The following is a 26,545-nucleotide window of genomic DNA, read 5'->3' as shown; positions in this document are numbered from 1 at the left end:
CTAACTAATATATTGATTATGTAACTTGCCCACTAATACGTCTGGGAAGAGACAGAATAAAGATTTGAACTTTGTGCTTTGTATTTAAGTACAGTCATCCCCCTGGTATCTGTAGGGGACTGGACCTCCCAAGGATACCAAAATCCGTGGATGTTCAAGTGTATGATATAAAATGGTCTAGTATTTGCATTTAACCTATGCACATTCTCCTGTGTACTTTAAATCATCTCTAGATTACTTATAATACCTAATACTGTGTAAATGCTATGTGAGTAGTTGTTATACGGTATTGTTTAGGGAATAATAACAAGAAAAAAAGTCTGTCCATGTTAGTACAGATGAAATTTTATTTTCCAATTTTTTTTTTTTTTTTTGAGATGGAGTCTCGCTCTGTCGCCCAGGCTGGAGTGCAGTAGCGCAATCTCTGCTCACTGTAAGCTCCGCCTCCCAGGTTTACGCCATTCTCCTGCCTCAGCCTCTGGAGTAGCCGGGACTACAGGCGCCTGCCACCACACCTGGCTAATTTTTTCGTATTTTCAATAGAGACGGGGTTTCACTGGGGTTAGCCAGGATGGTCTCGATCTCCTGACCTCGTGATCCACCTGCCTCGGCCTCCCAAAGTGCTGGGATTACAGGCGTGAGCCACTGCGCCCGACCCAAATATTTTTGAACCATGGTTGGTTGAATCCACAGATGCTGAACCCACAGATAGGGAAACCCAGGGATATGGAGGGCCGACCCTAATTATGGCTAAATCAATGACTAGTATTTGGTAAAAGGGAACTACTGTTTTATTTACACCAAGCTCAATTACTTGGTTGTTTTTTAGGCCTCCTTTGATTTTTCCTCCTTTTTACCCACCTATCCAAACTTTCCCTACAGTCTGTAACATACACTCCTTCATTGAGACTGGCCTCCTATGGCCTCTCATTCATACAGGTCTAGTCAGTCTGTAGCATATGGAGTTCCAACTTTGAAAGACCGAGGAAGAATATTTCAAGCAAGAAAGAGAGTTAGAGTTGAACTTAAAGCTGGTCATGATGGCTCGCATCTGTTATCTCAGCATTTTGGGAGGCTGAGGGAGGAGAATTGCTTGAGCCCAGGAGTTCAAGAGCAGCCTGGGGCAACATGGCGAAATCCTGTCTCTATAAAAAATACAAAAATTAGGGCGCGGTGGCATGTGCCTGTAGTCTCAGCTACTTGGGAGTATGAGGTGGGAGGATTGCTTGAGCCCAGGAGGTCAAGGCTGCAGTGAGCCGTGCTTGAGTCTCTGCGCTCCAGCATGGGCAACAGGATAAGACCCTGTTGCAAAGAAAGGGTTGGACTTAAAGATAAACATGATTTGGATGGATGCAGAGTGGGCAACAGGAATAAAGACATGGATGTACTATCAATTTTCCATGCAAGGTGGGTCCTCAGGTAATATATTGTTTCTCCCAGTAATTAAATTTTATGTGCTAGGAAAATCACATTAACATTATGAAAGAGAACAGTAAATGGGCCACTCCTTTAATGGTAATGAAACCTTTCAAGACTTAACTTTGCCTTCATTAAGTCATTTTAAAGGTTATGAGGACAGTGTAGATTATTGCTGTAGGATATCCTGGAGTTTGCCCTTACAATTAATTTCATGCTAAAATGAACAACAGAACAGTGCTAATATGAATTTCTGATTTAAAAAATCCTTTTTTCATACCTTATTTTAGTTGTACCTATCATTCTTGTTTCTGGCTTTCAATACTCCCACACACATTGATAACTGAGGCTTTTGACTGGTATAAAAATATTTAGAAATGTAAGGAATTACTTGTGGAAAGAGATTTTAAAAATAATCTCCTGTTTCTTCTCTCTTGATACAGTTTCTTAAAGGACTGATTTTTAGAGACCTAGATCCTGAGAATAATGTGTACGTCAGGTAGTGCTGAATCCTGAAACCTGACTAGTAATGTGTGCATGTGGTTGCAATTCTAAGTAGGTGGATGCCCCTGGCTCTCCAGGATTGTCGGTGGTGATGGGATGATTCTAAAAGGCTCACTTTCTTTACAAGCATGCATAACCCAAGCCTATGGCTGTCTGATGGCTGTGATTCTTTGCTGATGGTGCGTTAGGGCTCATAGAGAAGAAAGGAAGGCTTGGTAGGGTATAAAGTAACTGATTTTCATTAATCCAAGTCATTGCTTCACAAAGTGTGACTGTTGACTGATATTTAGCACAAGGGATTATGATAAGTTTAAAAATGTTAATCTGAACAGAGTTATACTGGTTTCTGGGTTGTTGGACATTTCAGGGTCCTTCACATGCTAAGGTGCTAATATGCATTGTGAATCTCTAAGAGCAGAATGGAGTAGAAAGCATTCCCAAACTTTGATTCCAAGACCCATTTTTTTTTTTCTTTGAGGCAGGGTTTAGCTCTGGCTCTGTCACCCAGGTTGGAGTACAGTGGTGTGATGTCTGCTCATTGCAGTCTTTGTCTTCTGGGCTCAACTGATTCTCTCACCTCAGCCTCCTGAGTACCTGGGATGACAGGCATGAGCCACCATGTTGGGCTAATTTTTTTTTTTTTTTTTTAATAGAGATGGAGTTTCCCCATGATGCCCAGGCTGGTCTTGAACTCTTGGGCTCAAGTGATCTTCCCACCTTGGCCTTCCAAAGTGCTGGGATTACAGGTGTGAACCACCACACCTGGCCTCAAGACCTTTTTACTAATAGTCTGACAAAAATGATGCTGCATGGAAACCCCACTGATCTAGGCAATGTAGAAGTTTCAGGCTGTGTTGTAATGAGGACCAGGAGGTCAAGAGTGTGACCAGTGCTGTCAATAATCTCATCTGTGAGAGTGAGACTGGACCATTTCTGAACACAGAATTGTTTCAGTTTTCAGCCCAAGGACTCTACAGAGATCTAAGTCCAACCTCATCATTTTATATATCAAGGAACTGAGGCCCAGAGAGGTTCATAAGTGTGTTCAGGGTTGCATCCTGGTTAGTGGGAGCTGATGCTAGCACCAAGGTCCTTTGATTCTCAGAGCCCATTGAACTGCCTCATTTGGTGGGCAGGCTGCAGGGCACACTGTGAGTTCAGTTAGTGGAATGGACATTGGTGGTAGAGTGAGCAGTCCAAATGAGCTGGATCAGTGTTTGGTTAGGGATATTGCTATTCCTTCAATCATGCCTTGGTGACATAGTCCAGATGCCTCAGCAACCTGGTGACTCTGGACAAAGTCTAGTTTGTCAGTTTCCTTATAAAACATGGAGCCCACATCTAGTTTTGACTTTCCAGCTGTGCTTTGACCAGTGCAGAGTGCACAGGGATACTTCTCTTCTTGCATCACTATTGATATACTATTTTTGAATCAATGAAGACCAAGAACAAGATAATTATTTTTCTAGGAACCAGTTATCACTTTTTGGCTCATTTTAAGCTGGGTGGTTGACCCTAGCTCTGTTTTATATAAGTTAGTGTCTAGTCAACTTTCTCCTAAGCTTACTTGATTAATTTTTCAAACCTAAATGTAAATCTTCACATTAACCCTGTTTCATTTCATTTTAGTAATTTTGGCCCAGAACTCTTGAGTGTCAGGATTAATTTTGAATCTTGACTCATCATTTATTCTTACAACTCTCTCTTCTAGTACTGCAATAATCGTAGAGGTAGTATGCAAGCCTCTAATTTCTCTGTTTTTCAACCAGGCTGTTTCTCTGTAAGGACAAGGAAGGGAAGCTGAGGAAGATTTATTTAGCAACTATAATTTGCCAAGTACTGTGTCAGGTGCTTTACACATATTTTGTTATTTAATCCTCATAGCAACTGTATGAGACTGTAACTTCTTTTGTAAAAGGAGAATGGAAGTTCTTATCTCACAGTTCTGGTGAAGAATAAATGAGATAATTTAAATTATGTACTTATTAAAGTGCTGGCACACAGTAGGCACTTGATAAATATAAATTGCAGTTATCTCTAACCCTCTTCCTTCATCTTCTCTTTGGACAGAATAGGGAGAAGGACAGAAAGATATGCGATATGGTTTGGCTCTTTGTCCCCACCCAAATCTTGTCTCGAATTGTAATCCCCATAATCCCCAGATGTTGAGGGAGGGACCTTGTGGGAGGTGATTGGATCATGGAAGCTGTCTCCCCCATGCTGTTTTCATGACAGTGAGTTCTCACGAGGTATAATGGTTTTATAAGTGTTTGACGGTTCCTCCTTCACATGCTCCCTCTCGCCTGTCACCATGTTAGATGTGCCTGCTTTCCCTCCTGCCATGATTATAAGTTTCCTGAGGTTTCCCCAGCCATGCAGAACTGTGAGTCAATTAAATCTCTTTTCCTTATAAATTACCCAGTCTTGGGCAGTTATTTATAGCAGTGTGAGAATGAACTAATACAACATCCCATTAAATGATCCATCTCTCAGCTGCCGCGGAAACACCAGTCAGCTCCTACCAGCATGTCGGACAGTTTCACATCATGAATTATTTATTGTGCATTACAAATTGCCCCCAAACTTAGCAGCTTCAAATAATACACATTTATTTGCTCACAGTTTCTGTGGGTCAGAATCCAGGCACAGCTTTGGGATCCCTCATAAGAAGGCAACAGAAGTGCTGACCAGGGCTGCATTCTGATCTGAAAACTCAACATGGAAGGATCTTCTTTCAATCTCACTCATGTATTTATGGACCCAGGCCAGTTCCTGGATGGGTGTTGCATTGAGGGCTTCAGTTCCTTGCTGGTAGTCAGGTGGAGGTCACCCTCAGTTCCCCACCATGTGTACCTCTTCAACTTGCCTCATCAGAGCAAACATGGAGAGAGTGAGAGCGTGGATAAGACAGAAGTCAGTTTTTTGTAACCCAATACCAGAAGTGACATCCTATTACTCTTGCTGTACTCAGTTCTTTAGAAGTGAGTCATTAGGTCAAGCTCACATACAAGAGGAGGGAGTTACACATAGGAGTGGACACCAGGAGGGAGGGGTCATGAGGGCCCTGCCAGCAGCTTCCAACCACATGCAATTATCTTCTTCATCAGCTCACCCAATGCATTTATTACTGGCAGTTCTGGGATGTAAATCCAGGTTTCTAGGCCCTTGCTCTTTCCCCAAGAGTCTACCCTGGGAGGAATACTGATTGTCAATTGAAGTTGAAATTGTAAGCTGATTATGTAGCCATTTTCTACCTACATTTTCTACATTTTTTTCCCTTGGCTTTGTTTTTGGGGCAAGTGCAATTTAGTTGTAAACATATTGCAATGAGGGGACTTTCCTCACATTTACTTATCCTTGATCCCCTCTCTCTCATTCTCTCAAGTAGTGTTTCAACCTCTTCAAGGCTTCAAATCTTTAACATTCTCACTCTCAGCAAATAGCTTTGTTTCCAGCTGCATAGAGAAAGTAGACAATATCAACTGTGAACACTTTCAACTCCTGTCTCCCATGCACATGCTTCTCTCCTACTTTTTGGTATGAGAGGATGGGAAGTCATTTCTTCTGTTTGCTCCTTCTTTGTAAAATTTCCTTTCCTTTCCTTCATACCTTCATTAATCAATTATTCACAATGTTGAGTCCATTGAGGACCAGTAAGCAGCCTTCTGTCTTTTCCACCTCAGTGCTGCACAATTCAGGAAGTAAATCAAAGAATAAAGACAGAGGCCACAGCAATATTATGGATAGAGCTGAGTTGGAGGATGTGGCTTGGTGTCTCTGTCAAATGGACCTGAGATCTGAACCCCAGAACTGGTCAGTTCTCAGCAGTGCTGTATGGTAGCCTTTACCGGTCAAAATTACATCATGGAAGAGCAGAGGCAAATTTGTGCCTTCTGTGGGCAGGTTCACTTCTGGTAGGGCAAAGGGAAGACTTGAGCCAAGATTGCCATTTTCTTCCTAAATTTGCCAATGAAATAAGATAGAGTAAGCAACGTTAATTGAAGTCTTCCCACAGGAAGGCAATGTGTGGAATGGAGAAGGCTGCTTCAGCAACATCCTCTCCCATGCACCTTAAACGTCTCTTTCTTTCTCAGCTCCTTTCTGGAGTTAAGATGGAAAAAACTGGTGTGTGCTTATTGATGTAGCCAACAAGCATACATCAGTTTTTTCCAACTTAACTCCAGTATTTTCCCCAATTCATCCTGAAATTGCTGCCCTATCCATTCTCCCTCTTACACAGCCAAGATTCTTAAAAAACCAATCCAAATTTGCAGAATCTCCTCACTCATTTCTAACACATTTCTCAAGTGTTTTGACTTCAAAACTCAAGTAGAGTTTTGACTTCCACTCTCACTAGTGCATAGCAGTTGCCTTGGCAGAGTCCCCCAGTGACTTCCTGCTCGTCAAAGTCAATGGACCTCTGGTGGTTTTAAGTTGAACTAACTTCTCTTTAATATTTAACCCTCCTGTACACTTCATTCCTCCAGAAAGGATCACTTATTTCCAGGCTTCATCATTGATTCCTCTTGCCACGTTCACTATCAATGATTTCCAGGGCTCCTCTCAAATTTGATTAGTTTTATTCTGTTTACTCTTGGGTGAATTTTTTTTTCTTTGAGCTTTAACTGTCACCTCTTGCTAGTCACTCCTGAATATTCAGCTGGAGTCCAGATCTCTGTCTTGAATTCTAGATCCATATGGTACATTGCACAATCTGGCAATGCCAACCTTTCCACTCTCATATTTTCTACCTGTCTCCCCTTTACCCACCCTGACCTAGCTATACTTTCCTGCATTGTTCTTTGATCATTCTAAGCTTATTCTTACCCCAGGGACTTTGCACTTACTGTTACTTCTGCCTGGAATGCTCTTCCCCTAGAGATTTACAAAGCTCATTTCTTTCATGTCTCTGCTTAAGTATCACAGCTTCAGAGAGTTCTTCACTCACCACTCCCACCTCTGTTTACATTTTATCGTAGAATTTATCACTATTCAAGTGTGTGCGTGAAGTGGGTGTGGTGTGTGAGCACACGTATATGTGCTGATCCTAAAAGAATTAAGTTCCTCAAGGGCAAGAACTTTGAATTATTCACTGGCATATCCCTAGTACCTATAATATGGATGCTAATGACACTTGTTTAATGGATAAATGTTTGCTTGAAATTTGTCTTTATGACTCATCGTCTCTCATTAACTCTTACAAAGTGGTTTGTTACTAACATCCCTGTTTATGAATTTAATCTCAAATTTCTCTATTTAGTTTTCTCCTAAGTAACAATTTCAACAATTGAGGCTGGAATTTTATTTTCTTATAAGATTAGCTCAGAAAGCTAAATAAAACGCTTTGGGTTTTCTCATCAGAAAAAAGAAAGCTCAGGTGCACCGAGACTGGCCCCACAGTGTTTGCAATCGCTGTCATGATTGGGTTTTTGCAAGCTGGCCCCATGGGACAACTTCATCTTTCCTTTTCTGCCTGACGTCTTGCAATTGGGATTCCCGCTAGTACTGCCCTAAATCCTGGCAAGAAGACCTCTTGCTTTGAGCCCCATGCTTTAGAGAGCTCCACTCTCATCCTTCTTTGTTCCTTTCCCTCCCCATTAAGCAAGAAGTCCTTGGGATAAGAGAATAAAACCATCTGGACCCCATATATCTTCCTTCTGGAACACATTCCTGATACATGAGACTTCAGAATTCTCTGCCCAAATGGTCACAATTAAACTTCCAATGCTTGTGGCCCTCTTTCTGAGGTCTTTCCTCTCTAGAGTGAAGTATGCTGACTGTGTGTGCCCACTTGAGCCAAGTGATGGTCAACTCATTGACTGTTTCAAGGACCACGGGTGAAGCTTTAACTTACGTTCTTGGTTGTACACTGGACTGCTTGTGGTAGGAACTGGAGGTGGGAAGAGACCATTTTTCGGGAGTAGATTTCTGGAAGTCTAAGGATTCTGAATTTGGGTATATTTGTCAAGGTAGAAGTAGCAATGTTTTAACTAGCGATGCTAGCTTGATATATAACTCATACATTGGATGTATAATCTATGTGGGCCTCCATTTGTACTCTTGGCCAAGGCAATGCTGATATTAGGGGTGAGCCTGGTTCCACAATTGTCTTCATAGAACTGCTGCCTTAGACTTATGTCTGTGTGGATGCACTGATTCTAGATGAGGTGTTTGCACTTTTTTTTTTTTTTTTTAAAAAAAGACCTGAGTTTTTACATAACCAAAATCTTACCTGGAAACCCAGCATATAAATATAGATATAAAATGAATATATAAATATAAAGATGTTAAATGAGTATATAAATATAGATGTAAAAGGACTCTGGCTAACCACAGGAATGAAAGGCTCAGGGCTCTGTTGGCTCAGGGACTCTCCACTTTCGTCTCCTCCCTCCCTTTCTTGAGTAGCCTTGAGGCACAGCCATGGAACTCCAGGACTTCACGGGCAGACACAGTTCAAAAATTAGGGCTTTGATCAGCTTCTCACATTGGCATTTAGTGCACTTATGTTCCATGGAATGTCCTTGGAATAGTGCTATTTAAACAAGCTTGGCAGAAGCAGGGCACTCTTAGACCCCATCAGCAATCTCCACGTCCAGCAAAGTGAAATTCCTGCAGAAGAGAGACTGGTTTACCTTGTATAACCCAGAGTTTCTCTAGCATATCTTACCATGCAATTCTCGGCTCACAGAAGTCCTTTTAATAACTTGGTGAAATGTTATCTAAGACAATCCCCTAATGTGAAACAGAGCTACATTCCCATAAAATCTAGTCACTTATTTTTTCCCCTATAAAAGTTTAATGAGTAATTATAAATGATTAATATAAAATTTAGATTTAAAGGGATATAGCCCTTATAGAAATATTGTGATAAATCTCTCTGTACATTAAAACTATTTATTTTCACTACCTTAATTTTGTATTATGTATTTTAATGCTGTATTTAAAAATGTCTTTCAGCCAGGAATAGTGGCTCATTTCTGTAAACTCAGTGCTTTGGGAGGCTGAGGTGGGAGGGTCACTTGAGGCCAAGAGCTCAAGACCTGTCTGGGCAACATAGCAAGACCCCTTCTCTACAAAAAAATAAAAAAAATTACCCAGATGTGGTGGCATGTACCTGTAGTCCCAGCTACTTGGGATGCTGAGATGGGAGGGTCACTTGAGCCCAGAAGTTTGAAGTTACAGTGAGCAATGATTGTGCTACTGCAATCCAGCCTGAGCAACAGAGTGAGAGTCTGTCTGTTAAAGGTTTTTTTTGCTCTATGGAGAAATGTCTAGCTTTCACTCATTTATTAAAAAATTCCATAAGCCCTATTCACAGCTCCTGGCTTATTCTTGTAACTACCTCTGTAACTGGAATTCTATGTCTTTGCTGCAAATTCTGATGATAATAGCAAAAGATCTATTATGTTCTGATAATCTCAGGCTGCCAGAGTTCCTGGATATTGTTTGGATGTATGAGAACTAATTTTCCATTTAAATAGCTACTGTCTGCCATCTTCAACTTGGTGTTCAGCTGGAAGATAGAGACTAAACACTATATTAAGTCCACACAGTGTTTAGATTGGCAGTGGGATGGGTGGTCCTTCCCTACTGTCTCTTTCAGATGAGAAGACTCTTAGTCACTGCCCTCTTGTCATACCTGTATTGATATTCTTCATTAATTTCATGTAATACTTATATCAGACACAATGGGATATTTAGCTTCCAGCTCTTCTCAGATGCTAATGGTAACTTCAGTATTTGATTTTTCATCTGACCTATGTTTTTTGCACAGGAGGCCATGAAATAAAAAGCTTTAATTTCCTTTTCAGCTTTAAACGGGTTATAGACAGATCAAGAAAAAAGTACAGTTTCTTTTGCTTGCTTTTAATAAGTTCTCAGAATATGACAAGATGCTGCGGATCATCAGTTCCTTCCTGCAGATGCCTCTGACCCTTACTATGCCCTCTAACATCCCACTCTGGGCTTCTCTGCCATTGCAGTCTGGGTGCCAGGTGCCTGGAAACCCACCGGGGCTCACACGTGCATAAGCTGGAAGGCACTGGGGGTGTTAACACTTGGGGCATGACCTTTGATCAATGGGTTTTGGAAACTGGTGAATAAATGTTTCTTCCTCTATTCACAGTTCTAAAACATATTTCATATGGCTTGTCAAATAGTCCTTCAGGACTGAGAAGCCAATTACCCACAGTGGAGGCCAACTTGCCAATGCCCATTCCTAGGGACCCTTCCTCCTTGCTCACTTGCTGACACTGTCATTCACATCCTCTCCTTGGAATCATGTATCTCAGGAAAACACTCACACGTAAGTCTTTGTCTCAAGCTCTGCTTTCAGGGACACCCAAGCTAAGATAGTAATTAAGTTATAGCTATGTTTACTATATTTTACAAATGTGGGTTAAAAAAGTGAACCATGATTTTATGATTCTGAATGTATTTATGAAATAAGTTTAGAGAGGTATGAGCATTGAATCACATTTACTTATACATTTAATAATTCTCCTAAGGCTGGGCACAGTGGCTCAACTGAGGCCAGGAGTTCAAGATCAGCTTGGGCATCATAGCAAGAACCTATCGCTACAAAAAATAAATGTAAAAAAATACATTAACTGGGCATGGTTGGATTGATAGAGCCCAGGCATTCGAGACCAGCCTGGGCAATATGGCAAGACCCTGTCTTTCTTATATTCAAGAAATAAAAATAATTCTTTTATAAGTGGGACTGTCTCAAAACTTTATCCATTAATTCTTCCTTCCATCTCTGTCTATTTGTTTATTTATTTTTTTAGAGTTGGGGTCTTGCCCTGTTGCTCAGAGTGCAATGGTGCTATCATGGCTGTCTGTGGTCTCAACTTCCTGGGCTTAAGCAATCCTTCCACCTCAGCCACCTCAGCCTATAGGCATGCACCACCATGCTCAGGTGATTTATTTTTAGTTTTAGTTTTTGTAGAGATAGTTTTTGCTGTGTTGCCCAAACTGATCTTGAACTCTTAGCCTCAAGCAATCTTCCTGCCTTGGGCTCCCAGCTTCCTGCTGGGATTACAGTCATAAGCCAGCGTGCCTGGCCTCCATCCCTCATCTTTAAGACCATTCTGAAGATCCAGAAGGTGGAAGCTGCTTGCTGGTGATGTGGAGGACATTCATTTGATGAAACTCAAAAATATGAGTGACCATAGCATAAGAATCCTGGTCCTAGACTCATTGGGTACCATCATAGACATTCTCTCTGGACGTTTGTTTTCCTGCTCCACAATATATGTTGATGCTCTCTACCGACCTGCATAAATTACAGACAGATATATATCAACATTTATTCCCTTGGCTAGCATTTTATTTTTTATATACTACAGAAATAACAAAGAGGACAAAAAAATAAATAATGAAGTCAGGGTGAAGGAAAAGTGAGGGTAAAAAAAATAATACCCAAGTACATGTCATAGGCTCTGTGTAATGACTACAAGAGCATTACAACTGGATGTGTGCTTCCTGCTAGCCAAAACAAAGGCAAAAATTAGTACAGTAGTCATAGTATCCATAAAATAAAAATTTACCTGCTTCCCAGGAGATTCAGAGCTTGTCTTATACCCAGATCTGAGAAGAGTTTCTTAGGAGGTTCCACAGAGAGGTATTATACGCCTGGCCGATTAACACTCTCCATGACATCCCTGCTGCACAGGCAAAGAGGATGTCATAGGCCTGTTTCTTTTTGCATCCCTCAGTGTTGCTTAGGCAACTCCCTGATGGTCTCATTGACTGAGTAAGGGATGGACAGCTCCCCCTATCCTCCCCCCTTTTTTTTTGAGACGGAGTCTCACTCTGTCGCCCAGGCTGGAGTGCAGTGGCATGATCTCGGCTCACTGCAAGTTCCGCCTCCTGGGTTCACGCCATTCTCCCGCCTCAGCCTCCCAAGTAGCTGGGACTACAGGCGCCCACCACCACGCCTGGCTAATTTTTGTATTTTGAGTAGAGACGGGGTTTCACTGTGTTAATCAGGATGGTCTCGATCTCCTGACCTCACGATCTGCCCACCTCGGCCTCCCAAAGTGCTGGGATTACAGGCGTGAGCCACCGCACCCGGCCGGACAGCTCCCCTTTTTAAAATTTTTTGTAAAAATGGGATCTCACTATGTTTCTCTGGCTGGTCTCAAACTCCTGGTCTCAAGCGATCCTCCTGCCTTGGCCTCCCAAAGCACTGGGGTTACAGGTGTGAGCCACCATGCCCAGCAAAGAGCTCCTTTTTGAGGCAATATTCCACAAATGTTATTTCTTCCTTGTGGACTTTTGATGAGAACTGGGCTAGCCTGGAATATGCCCTGGGACTACACTCTAAGTATAAGTAGGCACAATATCAATTAGATATGTATCTCCTCGTGTGATAAAAACTTAAACTCTGTAGTGCTGTTTCAGGTTTTTGGGTGAAAAAATTTTAGTAATTTGGTCAACAAGGAGACGGGACCACATTATCTGGACAGCAGAGTCCTTTCTTCCTTTTGTCAAAAGGAGTAAAGGCCACACTTCTATTAACACGTTGATTAGTTTGCTTTGCATTTAGTTGAACATTATTTCTTTTTCTTTGTGTTTTTTTGTAGAGATGGGGGTCTCACTCTGTTGCCCAGGCTCGTCTTGAATTTCGAGGCTCAAGCAATCTTCCCACCTTGTCCTTCCAAAGCGCTGAGATTACAAGTGTGAGCTGCTGCGGCAGGCCAGGTGAATATTTATGTCTCTGTCTTGGTGACAGTTAATGTGGGGATCTGAGCTGTCAAATGCTGTCACTACTGAAAACATTTCCTAACTCTTTTCAGGGCCCTGGGCTGTTTGCTTGGGGGATTCTTCCTGAAACCCTGGGCCAATAGAAATCTGTGTTTTCAGACTCTGCTGTGAAGTGGAACCTCTAGGAATGGGTGTGACTCAAAGAGCATAAAGATGTGCATTGTTTCTTGGGTTGGTAGTGATTTCCATGTCATCAAGAGTGTCACAATCATTTCTCACAGTCTCTGTGTGACACTCTTGATGACACGGAAATGAAATTACTATAATTTTTTCACGCAAAAACCTGAAACAGCACTATAGAGTTTAAGGTTTTATCACATGAGGAGATGCATATTTAATTGATATTGTTTCTAGTAAGACTTAAGGTGTATTCCCAGGGCATACTCCAGGCTAGCCCAATTCTCATCAAAAGTCCACAAGGAAGAAATAACATTTGTGGAATATTGCCTCAAAAAGGAGCTGTTTGCTGGGCATGGTGGCTCACACCTGTAGCCCCAGTGCTTTGGGAGGCCAAGGCAGGAGGATCGCTTGAGATCAGGAGTTTGAGACCAGCCAGGGCAACATAGCAAGATCCCATTTCTACAAAACATTTTAAAAAGAGGAGCTGTCCATCCCTTGCTCAGTCAATGAGACCATCAGGGAGTTGCCTAAGCAACACTGAGGGATACAAAAAGAAAAAGGCCTATGACATCCTCTGCCTGTGCAGCAGGGATGTCATGGAGGGTGTTAATTGGCTAGGCATATAATACCTCTCTGTGGAACCTCCTAAGAAACACTTCTCAGATTTGGGTATAAGACAAGCTCTGAATCTCCTGGGAAGCAGGTAAATTTTTATTTCATGAATACTGTGACTACTATACTAATTTTTCCCTTTGTTTTGGCTGGCAGGAAGCACACATCCACTTGTAATGCTTTTGTAGTCATTACACAGAGCCTATGACATGTATTTGGGTATTATTTTTTTTACCCTCACTTTTCCTTTGCCCTGACTGACAGTGTCAATTGTCTGTCCTGTTTTATGATAAATAAGCTGACAGATATGTATGTGAAGGAAGAGTTCTGCAGTGAAACTTCTCACTGAGGAATTTTTAAAACTGATTTTTAAGTAACAAATAATTGTGTATGTTTATGGGACACAATGGGATGTTTTGATCTATGTGTGCATTACAGAAAGATTCAGTCAAGCTAATTAATATAGCCATCACCTCACCAATTTGTGATTTCTTTGTGTGGTGGGAATGTTAAAAATCTATTGTGGCAATTGGAAATATACCATACATTATTGTTAACTGTGGTCAACATTCAGTGCAGTAGATCACTAAAACATTCCATTGAGGATTAAAACAATTTTTTTCCAAGATGGCTCTTTTCTTGACTTTGATCTATAGTTTTAAGCCTTTCAAAACTGACTCTAATTTCAAATTTTCTGTAAGGCTTTCTCTGACCTCTTCTGATTGAGTACAAATTTTCTTCCTCCAGGCTCCAGTGGAGCTTTATGCAAACCTTTATTTTAGAATTTATTATAGTTACCTGCTGTCATTCAATACTTGAGGTCAGAGACCAATCCTTTTCCATCTCTGTAAGCCTGTTGTCTTGCACAATATTTGAAAATGGGCCTTATAGAGTTCTTTAATGTGACCTGCCTATAGTGATCAATTTATTCTGGAACTTTTCTTTTCTTGTAAGGGATTACCTTATATATAAAATCCTATTGTAGAAACCAACAGTTATCTTTTGATAGACAATGAAAACCCCATTTGACCTTCCTTAATCTTCTAAGAAACCAAGAAATTTTCTGCTCATATGAGAACCATACAGCAAAAGTAATGAAGTCATGTGTTTGTAATGGGATAGATGATTCCATATTGCTCTTGTCTTTCCCGAATGATACCTTAAAAGCAGATATTAATAGGATGTAAGTATTGTATTTCCAAATAGCATTGCATTATTGTGCTGGATCATTGTGTTGACAGTTGGAAACTCATGAAAAGCTACAGTCACTGCAAAGTAGCCCCTCAGCTGTGCAGAAGCTAAATGGACCTTACCATAGGGTGTATTCCAGTTATCAAGTGGCCTATGCCAAGCAGTAAAGATGCCATCTGTTGACAAGTAAAGCCATCGACCCTAAGTCTTTGCTCTGGAGTAGCTGTGTCCATCTTCTTCCTCTACTAACCTCTGCTTAACTGAGCTGTATCATAGATACAGCTTCCACTACTAACTGATAACACAGGACTATCACCACCTGAGAGTTAACAGTAGGCTCAGTGGGGAGAATGATTATGATCTTTCATGTATCCTAAAACACCCTCCATGACATGAAACTTAAAGTATTAAATTTTATTAAAACTTAAAGTATAATTAAAAAAAAGAAAAGATGCTCAATGATTATTTGAATAAATTTTTGGTGAGTAAATACAGATTAATGCCTCAGTTTTTCCTTCTATGAAATGCTTTTATTAACTTTTTTGAAGGATAAAATAAAAATAGAATTATCTGCACAGAATCTAGAATAGCTAAAACAATTTCAAAAAGAATAAAGTGGGAGGAATCACTTTACCTGATTTGAACATGTTAAATATCTACTCTAGATCAAGGCCGTGTGATATTGACAAAGAGACAGACACATAGATCAATGGAACAGAATAGAGAATCCAGAATCAGACCCACACAAGTATGCCCAAGTAATTTTTAAATTAAAAAATTTCAGTTGTACTAAAAACACAACATAAAATGGGTCATCTTAACTATGTTTAAGTGCACAGTTTGCTAGTGTTAAGTACATTCATGTCGTTGTGCAACAGATTTCTAGAACCTCTTCTGCCCAGCTAGTTTTTGGCAAAGAGGCAAAAAGCAATTCAATGCAGGAAAGACAGTCTTTTTAATAAATGGAACTATAGCAATTGGACATCTATAGGCAAAAAAAAAAAAAAAAAAAAAAGAACTTGACCTAAACCTTACACTTTACACAAACATTAACTCAAAATGGAACATGGACTTAGACATAAAATGCAAAACTATACAACTTTTAGGAAAAAAAGGCCCCAGGGGTTGGTGAGGAGTTCATAGACTTGACACTAATAATATGATCTAGAAAAAGAAAAATTGGTAAATTGGACATCATTAGAATTGAAAACTTTGCTCTGTGGAAGACCCTGTGAGGGGGACAAAGAGACAAGCTAGTGGATAGGAGGAAATATTTGCAAACCACATATCTCATAAAGTACTAGTATCTAGATTAATAACGACTCTCAAAAGTCAGCAGTGAAATAACACACAATCCAATTAGAAAATGGGCAAAAGGTGTGAACAGACATTTCACAGATGAGGCTGTACAGATGGTAAACAAGCACATGAAAAAGATGATCGTTAGCCATTAGGAAATGCAAATCAAAACCACAAAAATATATCAGTACATACCTATTACAATGGCAAAATAAGAAGTAGTGACAACACCAAATGCTGATGAAGATACAGAGAAACTGGATTACTCATACATTGCAGGTTGGCATGTAAACTGGCCAGCCACTCTGGGAAAGCACGTGGCAGTTTCTTTAAAAACTAAACATGCTTTTACCATATGATCCAGCAATTGCACTTTTGGGCATTTATCTCAGAGAGATGAAAACTGTGTTCACACACAGACATGTACACGAATGCTCATAGCAGCTTTACTTGTAATAGTTAAAAACTGGAAATGCAATGGCTCAGGCCTGTAATCCCAGCACTTTGGGAGGCTGAGGCAGGAGGATTGCTTGAGCTCAGGAGTTTGAGACCAGCCTGGACAACACAATGATACCTTGTCTCTACAAAAAATACAAAAATTAGCCAGGCATGGTGGTGCACATCTGTGTTCCCAGCTACTCCAGAGGCTGAGGTGGGAGGATTGCTTGAGCCCGGGATGTTGAGGCTGCAGTGAGCTGTGGTCATGTCGCTCTATCCTGGTTGACAAAGTGAGACTCCATCTCCAAAAAAAAAAAAACCCCAAAACAAAAAACTGGAAACAACCCAAATGTCCATAAATGGGCTAATGATTAAACAAATGGTGGTATGTCCATACCATAGAATAACACTTAGCAATAAAAGGAATAAACTATTGAAATACTTAACAACTTGAATGTATTTCAGGGGAATTATGTGAGTGAAAAAAGCCAGTCTCAAATGTTAAATACAGTTTGAGTCCATTCATATACTGTCTTAAAATGACAAAATTATAGACATAGGAAGCAGATTAGTGGTTTCTGGGGGTTAGGGAGAGGAGAAGGAGGGAGGTGGTTGTGACTACAAAGTGGTGGCAGGAGAGATTCATGTGAATCTTGACTGTGATGGTGGTTCCTGAACCTGAACATGTAATAACATTTAATGGAACTAATACACATATGCACACAGAGACATATACCCACTTGAATGAGTGCATATAAAATTGGTGAGATCTGAATAAAGTAGGTGGATAATAGCAATGTCGATTTCCTGGTTTTGATGTTGTATTATATTTATAAAAGATGTAACCAGTGGAGGAAACTGAGGAAAGGGGAGATGAAATCCTTCTGTATCATTTTTTTAACAATTGCATCAAAATTTGCAATTATCTCAAAATAAAAGGTGAAAAAAATATTGGCCTAGGATGCAAAGTCCTCTGCTACAAATAAAATTTAGTGTAATCCCATTTTAGCTGGGGCCTAATAATAATCAACCGTGTTTCAGAGTTGCAGTGTTTGAGAAGATTAAGGAATTCACAGTCTAGCTGGGAGGAAATCTGCAGCTTCTAGAGCTGCACTGTCCAATAGACATTTCTGTGATGATGAAAATGTTCTCTGTGCTGTCTAATACTGTAGCCAACTGTGCTGTCCAGTGCTATGGCCACCATCAACATATGTGGGTCGTGAACACTTGATGTGTGGTTAATGTGACTTAGAAACTGAATTTTCAATTTTATTTAATTTAAAATAATGAACATTTAAATTGATACAACACATGTGGCTGGTGCTACCATATGGAATGGTGTCATTTTAAAGAAGCAGTGGGTTCAGAAAGTGGGAAGGAGCTTTTTGAACATGGGTAGCTGAAAGGAGTCGACGCAAACCATGTTTTCTCATTGAAGGGGAAGTTTAGAACAGGAGAAAACTTTTGGTTAGAATTTTGGAAGTTACTAAGTCAAGTGACTTAAAAAAAACAAGACTTGGAGAGTGTGTGTGGTGGCTTATGCCTTGTAATCCCAGTGCTTTGGGAAGCTGAGGCAGGAGAATCGCTTTGGCCCAGGAGTTCGAGGCTGCAGTGAGCTATAATTGTGCCAGTGCATTCCAACCTGGATGCCAGAGTGAGATCCTGTCTCTAAAAACAAACACTCCCACCCCTAATAGACTTGCAAGGGAGAGGTGAACCCAAGAGATATGACTTTCCCTGTGACCTAGGGTAATAATGGCTTTGCACTGGGATTGGTGAGCATAATAGTGGACTCTGAAGGAGAACTACACCAGACCACATCAACATATTGTATAATATGGTTGGTGCAAAAGCGGTTGCGGTTTTTGCCATTAAAAGCAATGACAAAGACCACAAACACTTTTGTACCAACCTAATAAATCATACTGGTCCAAGCTGAATGGCATGTAACTCTGAATCCCCCAACTGGTATAGCATATGTGTCCTGCGGCCCTTTACTCTTACCAGTGTCAGAAGTGTGGAGCATAGAAAGGCTGTGGCCTGTGGCCCCAGTTTCTAATGGCTCTGACTGTACGCATGAGAGTTGGGGCCTCTCTCTGGGCCTCAGTAGAGGATTGGACTTTTGGTACTTTCCGATTCTCAGGTTTTGTTTGCTTGTTTATCTATTTTAGCATGCATACTTCAATTCAGCACATCTGAGGATATTCTATTGACAGAGCGCTTCCATGGGCAAAGTGCCACAGAATGACTGTGACCTTTAGCTGCAGAGACTCTTCTCCCATCTCAAAAACTGAAAGTGGAATGCTATGCAAATAGTAAGAAATCAGATGAGAAGTCTTCTGTTTGGTGTATGATCCGTACTGTGATACTATGAATGCAATATTTGTTTAATTAAAAAAATTATAAGAAAACCCAGACTTAATCCAGGGATGATTTACTCTAAAAGACAAATTTTTCCTAGAGTGCTTTGGAGGGTCTTAGCTTAACAGAGAAGTGTGATTGCTTATTAGATAGTTTGCATATGGGGGTGTATTTATTTATTTATTTATTTTTGCTAAGAAGCTCTGCTCTATCCCTCTGAATGCCTGCAGCACAGCTCTAAACAAGATATTCCCTCAGGGTCTCTCGCATTGACAGAACTAGGAAACATCTTATAATTTCTTCTGGCTTCTGGAGTGACATTTCTAGGATTAGTATTCAAAGGAGAATGCTTGCAAAAGAGAATGCATGCATAGACCTCTTTTTCTTAGGGAGCTCAGAGAACTTAATTGTCACTTTTCCGTGAGTCTCACAAGTGGCGCTGAGGCTTCTCTCTCCCTATTGTGTACTAAAGGCCCCGATCCCCTAGATAGACCTGTTGAACATCCCTCTGCTTTCTCTACTAATTAGATCTCCTCTCTTGAGTTCAAAGTCTCACATTTACAAATAGAATGGTGTGCAGATGGAGAAGACAGAACTCTTTGAAGGAATTAAGTCCTGGAGGTCCCCAAGGAAACGTTGGTGAGATAGCTGTTGGCTGTTATTCAGGAGTTAGCAGACTTCATTTGGAAAGTTTCATGGCCAAAAATCCTTACTTGATGTGTGGCTGCAAGCATGGTACCTGTAAACACAGACCAGGGAATGAATGGATTTCACATGTACTACTCGATTTGTGTTTACCTTTTCTACAGGTGAGCTTGGACCACCTCAAGAGCAGAGTACCGGGGTGGCTGAGGGGCTTGGCATAGCTGGCTTCACATTCGTGTAATATCATGTATATTACACGATGTCATTTAGAATTTAAAATTTTATTTTAGCTTCTGGCCAAACAACTGTTAGTCAAATTCTTATCCACAAACATGTATGCCTTTAAGTAAAAGAAATTAACTATGAAGATTAATGTGGAACTTAGCTGGGTTTTTTAATGAGGAGCATGGTACCTAAACCTGTGTCCCAATCAGCTGAGACAGCTGCTGCTGCTGCTTTGTCATTTTTGCTCTTGGACTTTCTTGGACTTTGAAGTCTCTCTTGGTTTGAAGATTAAGCAGAGCGAATAAGAGGAAACCACTTTGGGTTTTTCTCTCTGGGTTTGCTGGCTTGTGTCTCCTGATTTATTAATTTCTTCAGACCAATTTCCTTTTTGGCCACTATATTATGTCTTCTCAGCAATGAATCTTTCCATGATATGGGGAAGATAGCAGTGGGATGAATGAATCCAGTTATTTTAATGGTGCAGACACCTTTTTAAAGATTTGACTTGCTTTCATTAAGTCATTTTAGAGGTGATGAAGAAAGTGTAGATTATTGCTTAAGATACTCTCAACTTGTGTCCTAAAAATGAATTTTATGCTGAAATGGACAGCAGTGATGTGCCATTAAGAATTATAGATGGTAACATTGAAAAAAAAACCAGTAGAAAATATGCATATTTCTACTGGTTATTCTTTTCAATGTTACCATCATGCATTCTTTATTGTGTCACTAGAATAAAGCCGAGTGATTGCAGGGATCATGTATCGAGCTGTTAATTTTCATTGCCTTTGACCTTCATTAATTACCTGTTTCAGAAATGAATTTTCTCATGTCCGTTCTTAATCCTACAGAGAATTGTAGATGAAGTTTTAGGAAAATTTGCTCAGTTGTTTGGGAGATATCCAAATGCAAAAACAGAAAAAGTATTTGTCAGCTATTCAAAAAATTATTCAGATCTTCTGTTGTACTCAGAAACCTTGAAAATAGATCAATTTACATATGACATTTATTATAGTTATTTATAGCTTGATTTACAAAATATGCTCAGCATGCAAACTTGCTGGGTGCATACCGAAAGAAAGAATACTTAAAGGCATTTTAAGCTAAAGATAAAGTTTAAGCTGAACTCATGCACATGTTGGTGGAATGTGCATGTTTTTGAATGGGATATGTTTTGTCTATAAAAAAGATAAATGAATATGCCTTTATTAAAGTAAATGATTACAGGTTGAAGCCTTCAAATGAAGGCTTTTATCTTTAATTCTATTATTTATCTCTTTAAATTCTAGTTTAGATTGAGTAATACCAGGCACTGTAGGAAATGTAAGATATAAGACATGATTTCTTTTAGGTTCTTGCAGTTTAGTCAGGGAGATATAAATAGCATGTGTGAAAACATTGCTGTATACGAGGCAGCGTGTAATCAGGAGGTGCATTGTGAGGTATGGGTTGTAATTACCAGTGAACTTTAGAAAAGGAAGAGAAGAATGTGGATTGGAATAATCAGACGGAAGAGCTGGTATACCGGTTGTGTCAACTTGAGTGATTTAAAATTCAAGCTTTCTAGATTCATTTGGCCCTCGAATGAATGAATGAATGAATGACCAATCCCTTCTTTTCTTTGGTTGGATCTCCTTCTAGAACTCTTTTTCATTTTATCCTTTCTGTTTCTTAACCTCTTCCTGATAGTTTCATCTCTTTTTGTCTCTTTGAGATTCAATTGAGCAATTTCCTCAGATCTAGCTTTTTGTACACCAAATCTCTCTTTTCCTATGTTGACCTTGCTCTTTAATGCATTTGCTGAGTTTTATAATTTCGATGGCTATACCTATTTTTTATTCTTAGAAATTTTACTTATTTTCTTATTTTCTTATTTTTTTTTTTGAGATGGAGTCTCGCTCTGTTGCCCAGGCTGGAGTGTAGTGGTGCCATCTCAGCTCACTGCAACCTCTGCCTCCCTGGTTCAAGTGATTCTCCTGCCTCAGCCTCCCAAGTAGCTGGGATTATAGGCACCTGCCACGAGGGCTGGCTAACTTTTTGTATTTTTAGTAAAGACGGGGTTTCACCATCTTGGCCAGGCTGGTCTTAAACTCCTGACCTCGTGATCTACCTGCCTTGGCCTCCCAAAGTGCTGGGATTACAGGCGTGAGCCACAGAGCCCGGCCCACTTATTTCCAATGTATCTTCCTTCTCAGCTTTTTCTTTCCTGATTTTAATTTTTAAACAGTGTATTACTCTGAAGTTTTTTTCCCATATCTTCTTTTATGTCCTTAATCATTTTAAACATAATTATTTTATGGTTTAACTTGAATTGTTTAATTATCTGAATTTACTGAAGATTAACTCTGCAGTTTATTGTGCCTTGGGTGGACAGATTCTTGGTATGCTTATAAACTATTACTTGTGATTTACAGTTATTGAGCTCCAAGTTCATCTTCCTTGGCACTTTATTCATGGGACTTCTATGTGGCTTGTATTGGGGCATAGCCAATACAGGGTTGCTTTGCATTCATATTCCAAGGTATTAACAACCTGGGACAAAATTTTATGTTGGTTTCTTTTTTTTTTCTTTGTTTTTGAGACGGAGTTTCACTCTGTCGCCCAGGCTGGAGTGCAGTGATGCGATCTCGGCTCACTGCAACCTCCACCTCCCGGGTTCAAGCAAGTCTCTCACCTCAGCCTCCCGAGCAGCTAGGATCACAGGTGTCTACCACCATGGCCGGCTAATTTTTGTAATTTTTTAGTGGAGACAGGGTTTCACCATATTGGCCAGGCTGGGCTTGAACTCCTGACCTCAGGTGATCTGCTTGCCTCAGCCTTCCAATGTGCTGAGATTACAGGCATGAGCTACCACGCCTGACCTATGGTGGTTTCTTAGATTGAGAGTTAGTACATTACATAGCAGCCCAGACCCAGATACATGAGCTCCTAGGGGAGACTGTTTTTTCTACCCAAGGCTAGGCCTGAGACAGACAACTTTTTTTTTTTTTTTAAAGTCTGCCTGGGCTGATGGTTGGTTTTTCCCCCCTTTTTTCACCTTTTTATAAGGATGGATTTTAAAGGATCCTAGCTTTACACAGAGGCCCGAATTCTAATCCCCATGTGGACAAAAAACCAAATCCCCAGGGTATCAATAACAAGGCCCATCCCCCTTCCCTGCCTTGGGAAGTGACGTTAGCTTGAAGGCTTTTTGGTTTTCAGCTCTTTTTTGTATCTGGAATTTGAGAATTTTATTTTCTTGCACATTCACCTATACTTTTAAAGAATGGTTTTTATATTTTATCCAGGATCTTTAGATTATATTGTAGAAGAATTCATTTCTTACTATTCTCCCCAGGAGGAGTTTTTTAAACCTTCTTTCCCTGTTGCATTTCAGGTCTGCAACGATCCTTTACTTTCCAAAATTATCAATGAATCACTCTTTTGGGGGCATCTTTCTGTGTGCCTAATCCAAGTACAGATCTCTTTTATTTGGAAAAAGTTTTCACTTGACTCTCTGCCTTTTCTTCTTTCTGACCTAATTCTTTTCTGCCATTCACAATCGAAGCCATTGATAGTGTTCTAATAATACATTGCTCACTGTATTGTCTGATGATCAGCTCATTTCTGAATGTCTTATGACTTTCCTCTCTAGCACTCACTCAAAACCATTCTCTCCACTGTCACCAATGACAATGTATGCTATATCCAAAAGGCTTTTCTCCTCCCCCAGATCTCATATATTACTTTGCTTCTCTGAGGCTTCTGTGTTGATTGTCTCCTATTTTAAGTCTTATTTCTCTGATGCTTATGATGTAAGACTCTTCTAATTCTCCTCTGGTTCTCCTTCTACTGATGTAGGTCTACTCTCCTCCGACTTCTTCCTTAAATTCTTTTCTTTTCCTCATCCGTTAAATAGGAGTGTCGTTTCTCTTCTTGATCTTATGTTCTTCTTTCTCTATGTTGTCTTTACTCCTATATCACTTTTTTTTTAACAGATGATTCACAAATCTCTATCTTGCATCTCTTGAGCTAAAATCCCTGTTTTTCAGTTGTCTCTCATATACTTTATCCTGGATGTCCTGTTGGTGTGTCAAAATTGTTGGATTTCATACCAAACTCATGCTTTTCTTTTCCAAAATAGCTCATTCTTCTGATTTACTTAATTCTGTCTGTGTTATGACTACTCTTCTCATGGGCTTAAAAGTGATCAGAGAACTCTTTCGTTTTTGTTAAATTTTTCTTTCCAATTTATCTCTGATTTGTCCCTTATTTTCCAATTTTATTGTTTCTCTCTCTGTTTGAACCATGGGCACATTATTTGTCTGGTTTATCTAGCCACAGGTTCGCTTTTCTGTAACCCATCCCGCCCATCATCTTTAGATTAGCCTATGTAATTCACCAATGGCCCCATCATTACCTGGCTCAAAAACCTTAAATGATTACCAAATAATAGCAGTATTAATGCCAAATCCCTAACCTGATGGTAGCACAATCCTGGAGAATTTAGTGCCGTTGTTCAAGGTCTGACTTTTTTGCTCTATGACTAATTTGTTTTGTGAACAGCGTGAAATCACAAGTTACCAGGAAATAGTTCTTTTTGCTCTAAAATGAAGTGCTAGCAAAGGAAAAATGGCCAAAAGAGATTTTCCCAAAAGGGCAGAACCAAATGGCCAGTAAAAGATGACTAGATGCTCAACCACCATGAAATATCACCAAATACCACCAGAACAGATCATATAAAAAAGATAGGCAATACCACATTTTGACAAGGATGTACAGCAATAGGAATTTTTATATACTGAACAGACAACTCTAGTCCTAGGTGTATTGCCACCAGAAATGTGTACATATATTCACCAAAGGGCACGTACAAGAACGTTCACCACAGCACTATTCAAATTAGCCAAAAACTTGAAACTACTTCAATTACCATAGAAGGGGTAAATAGTGGTGTATTCACAAATGGATAACAGTGTTTAGCAGTGAGAATGGGCCAACTGCACAATATGGATGAATCTCACCAACATGATGAAAGAGGCTAGGCACATCCAAGTACATGCCATATGACATCATCTCTATAATGTACAAACAAGGGCACGATGAATCCATGCCATGGTTACCCTTGGTGAGGGGCAGGGGTGGCAACTGAGAAGGAACACAGGAGGGTTCCATGGTGCTAGAAAGCTCTTTCCCCTGGCCGTTGGGCTGGACACAAAGGTGCGTGCAGTTTGTGAACATTAATTGGGATCTGCACTTGTGATATGTACACTTTTTGTATGGATATTATACTTTAATGAGCCCTTTGAAAGTGGGGACTCAGGGACAGAGTGAGACTCCATCTCAAAAAAAAGTGGGGATTCAGGGTGCTATAGACAAATGGTAGAGTGTAGTAAATTATTCACCTAGTCCCCTTCCCAAATGAGATAACTTTACATCTGTGAAAATGCTACGACTGGCCTGGCATGGTGACTCACACCTGTAATCCCAGCACTCTGGGAGGCCAAGGTGGGTAGATTGCTTGAGGCCAGAAGTTCGAGACCAGCTTGGCCAACATGGCAAAACCCCGTTTCTCTGAAAATACAAAAATTAGCCAGGTATGGTGGCGTACGCCTATAGTCCCAGCTACCCAGGAGGCTGAGGCAGGAGAATTCCTTGGACCCAGGAGGCAGAAGTTGCAGAGATTGCACCACTGCACTCCAGCCTGGGTGACAGAGCAAGTCTCCATAAAAAAAAACAAAAAACAAAAAAAAGAAAAAGAAAAAGAAAATATTCTGACAACCATCTCTCAACATTAATGTCAACGAATGCAGAAACTGTACAATAACTGTGAGTAAAAAGAGAAAAGTCAACAAACACCAGAGCCATTGTCCCACATGCTCCTGCCTCACATGGTGGGGTTTGGAAGCAGGCAAAGGCAGATGAAACAAGCTCAGGGGAACATGCAGAGTGGACGCCAGTGAAGCGGCCTGAGTGTGGAGCGACCCCCAGCAGGATGAAATCCACCTGAAATCTGAAAATATTCAGAGCGTGACAGCAGAGAAGGGATCCAACGTATTCAGCCCTCTTGCTTTTTGAGTTTTTAATAATAATCATTCTGGCTAGGGTAAGATGGTATTTCATTGTGGTTTTAATTTGCATTTTCTTGATGATTAATGATGTTGAACATTTTTCCATATGTTTGTTGGCCATTTGTATTTCTTCTTTGGACTAGACATACTGTTTAAAGGGATAGATGTTCTTTAAATGGGAAAATCTGATTTAAAAGGATGGTCTTTTGGGGAGAAAAGCTTCTGGGAGAGAAAAAGGCAAAAGAGAAGGAAGGAAGAAGCATGCTTTGGAACTTGGGTGGTGAAGAGGAAAAGAAAAAAGAGGAATTTTATTGTCCTACAAGACAAAAGAGAACTAAAAACTGGCAGCCTCCTAACCTGCCCATGCCACCAAAACAAACAAACAGATGAAACCCCACTGAAGTACCTGGACTTTTCCAGACAGAAAAGAAATTAAATGAGAAATCTTCTAAAATACTGCAGTATCATAGAAATGAATAAAAGGAAAGTTTTTAGAGAAATAGTTCAGAAAATGAGGGAATGCATTTGCATGCAAATCAACTGAGAAAAAGTCCCTTCCTGAAAAACAACCATGAAGCAGAAGAAAATTGTAGGTCTACGTTCCAAAATGAATTAAATATACAGTCATGCTTCGCTTCACGATGGGGATAAGTTCTGAGAAATGCGTCATTGGGCGATTTTGTCATTGTGTTGTGTGACCATCATAGAGTTTATTTATGCAAGTCCAGATGGTATACTTACTACCCACCTGGGCTGTGTGGTCTAGACTATTGCTCCTTGGCTACAAACCTGTACAGCAGGTTACTGGACTCAATACTGTAGGTAATTGGAACATAATGGGAAATATTTCTGTATCTAAACATAACTAAATATAGAAAAGGTACAGTAAGAATGCAGTATAAAAATGGTGT

The 26,545-nt window shown here is 40.1% G+C and overlaps 1 long non-coding RNA gene across 2 annotated transcripts in view; it reads right to left on the bottom strand.

Moving 5' to 3' along the window:
- Positions 1-4,450: 4,450 nt before the first annotated feature.
- Positions 4,451-26,545, bottom strand: part of LOC107976277 (uncharacterized) — a 37,373-nt gene continuing 15,278 nt past the window's right edge. The window contains exon 3 of one of the 2 annotated variants that reach the window (XR_010159467.1): positions 4,451-5,877. This is a non-coding gene — a long non-coding RNA (uncharacterized LOC107976277). Of the gene's footprint in view, positions 5,878-10,395; positions 11,201-26,545 lie in introns of those variants that run through there. The other variant, XR_001720123.3, reaches the window with a different exon arrangement.

The sequence above is a fragment of the Pan troglodytes genome, chromosome 7 (genome assembly GCF_028858775.2).
Source record: "Pan troglodytes isolate AG18354 chromosome 7, NHGRI_mPanTro3-v2.0_pri, whole genome shotgun sequence".
Lineage (NCBI taxonomy): Eukaryota > Metazoa > Chordata > Mammalia > Primates > Hominidae > Pan > Pan troglodytes.
Note: the sequence above shows the minus strand (reverse complement) of the source record. Positions and strands in the feature narration are given on the sequence as shown.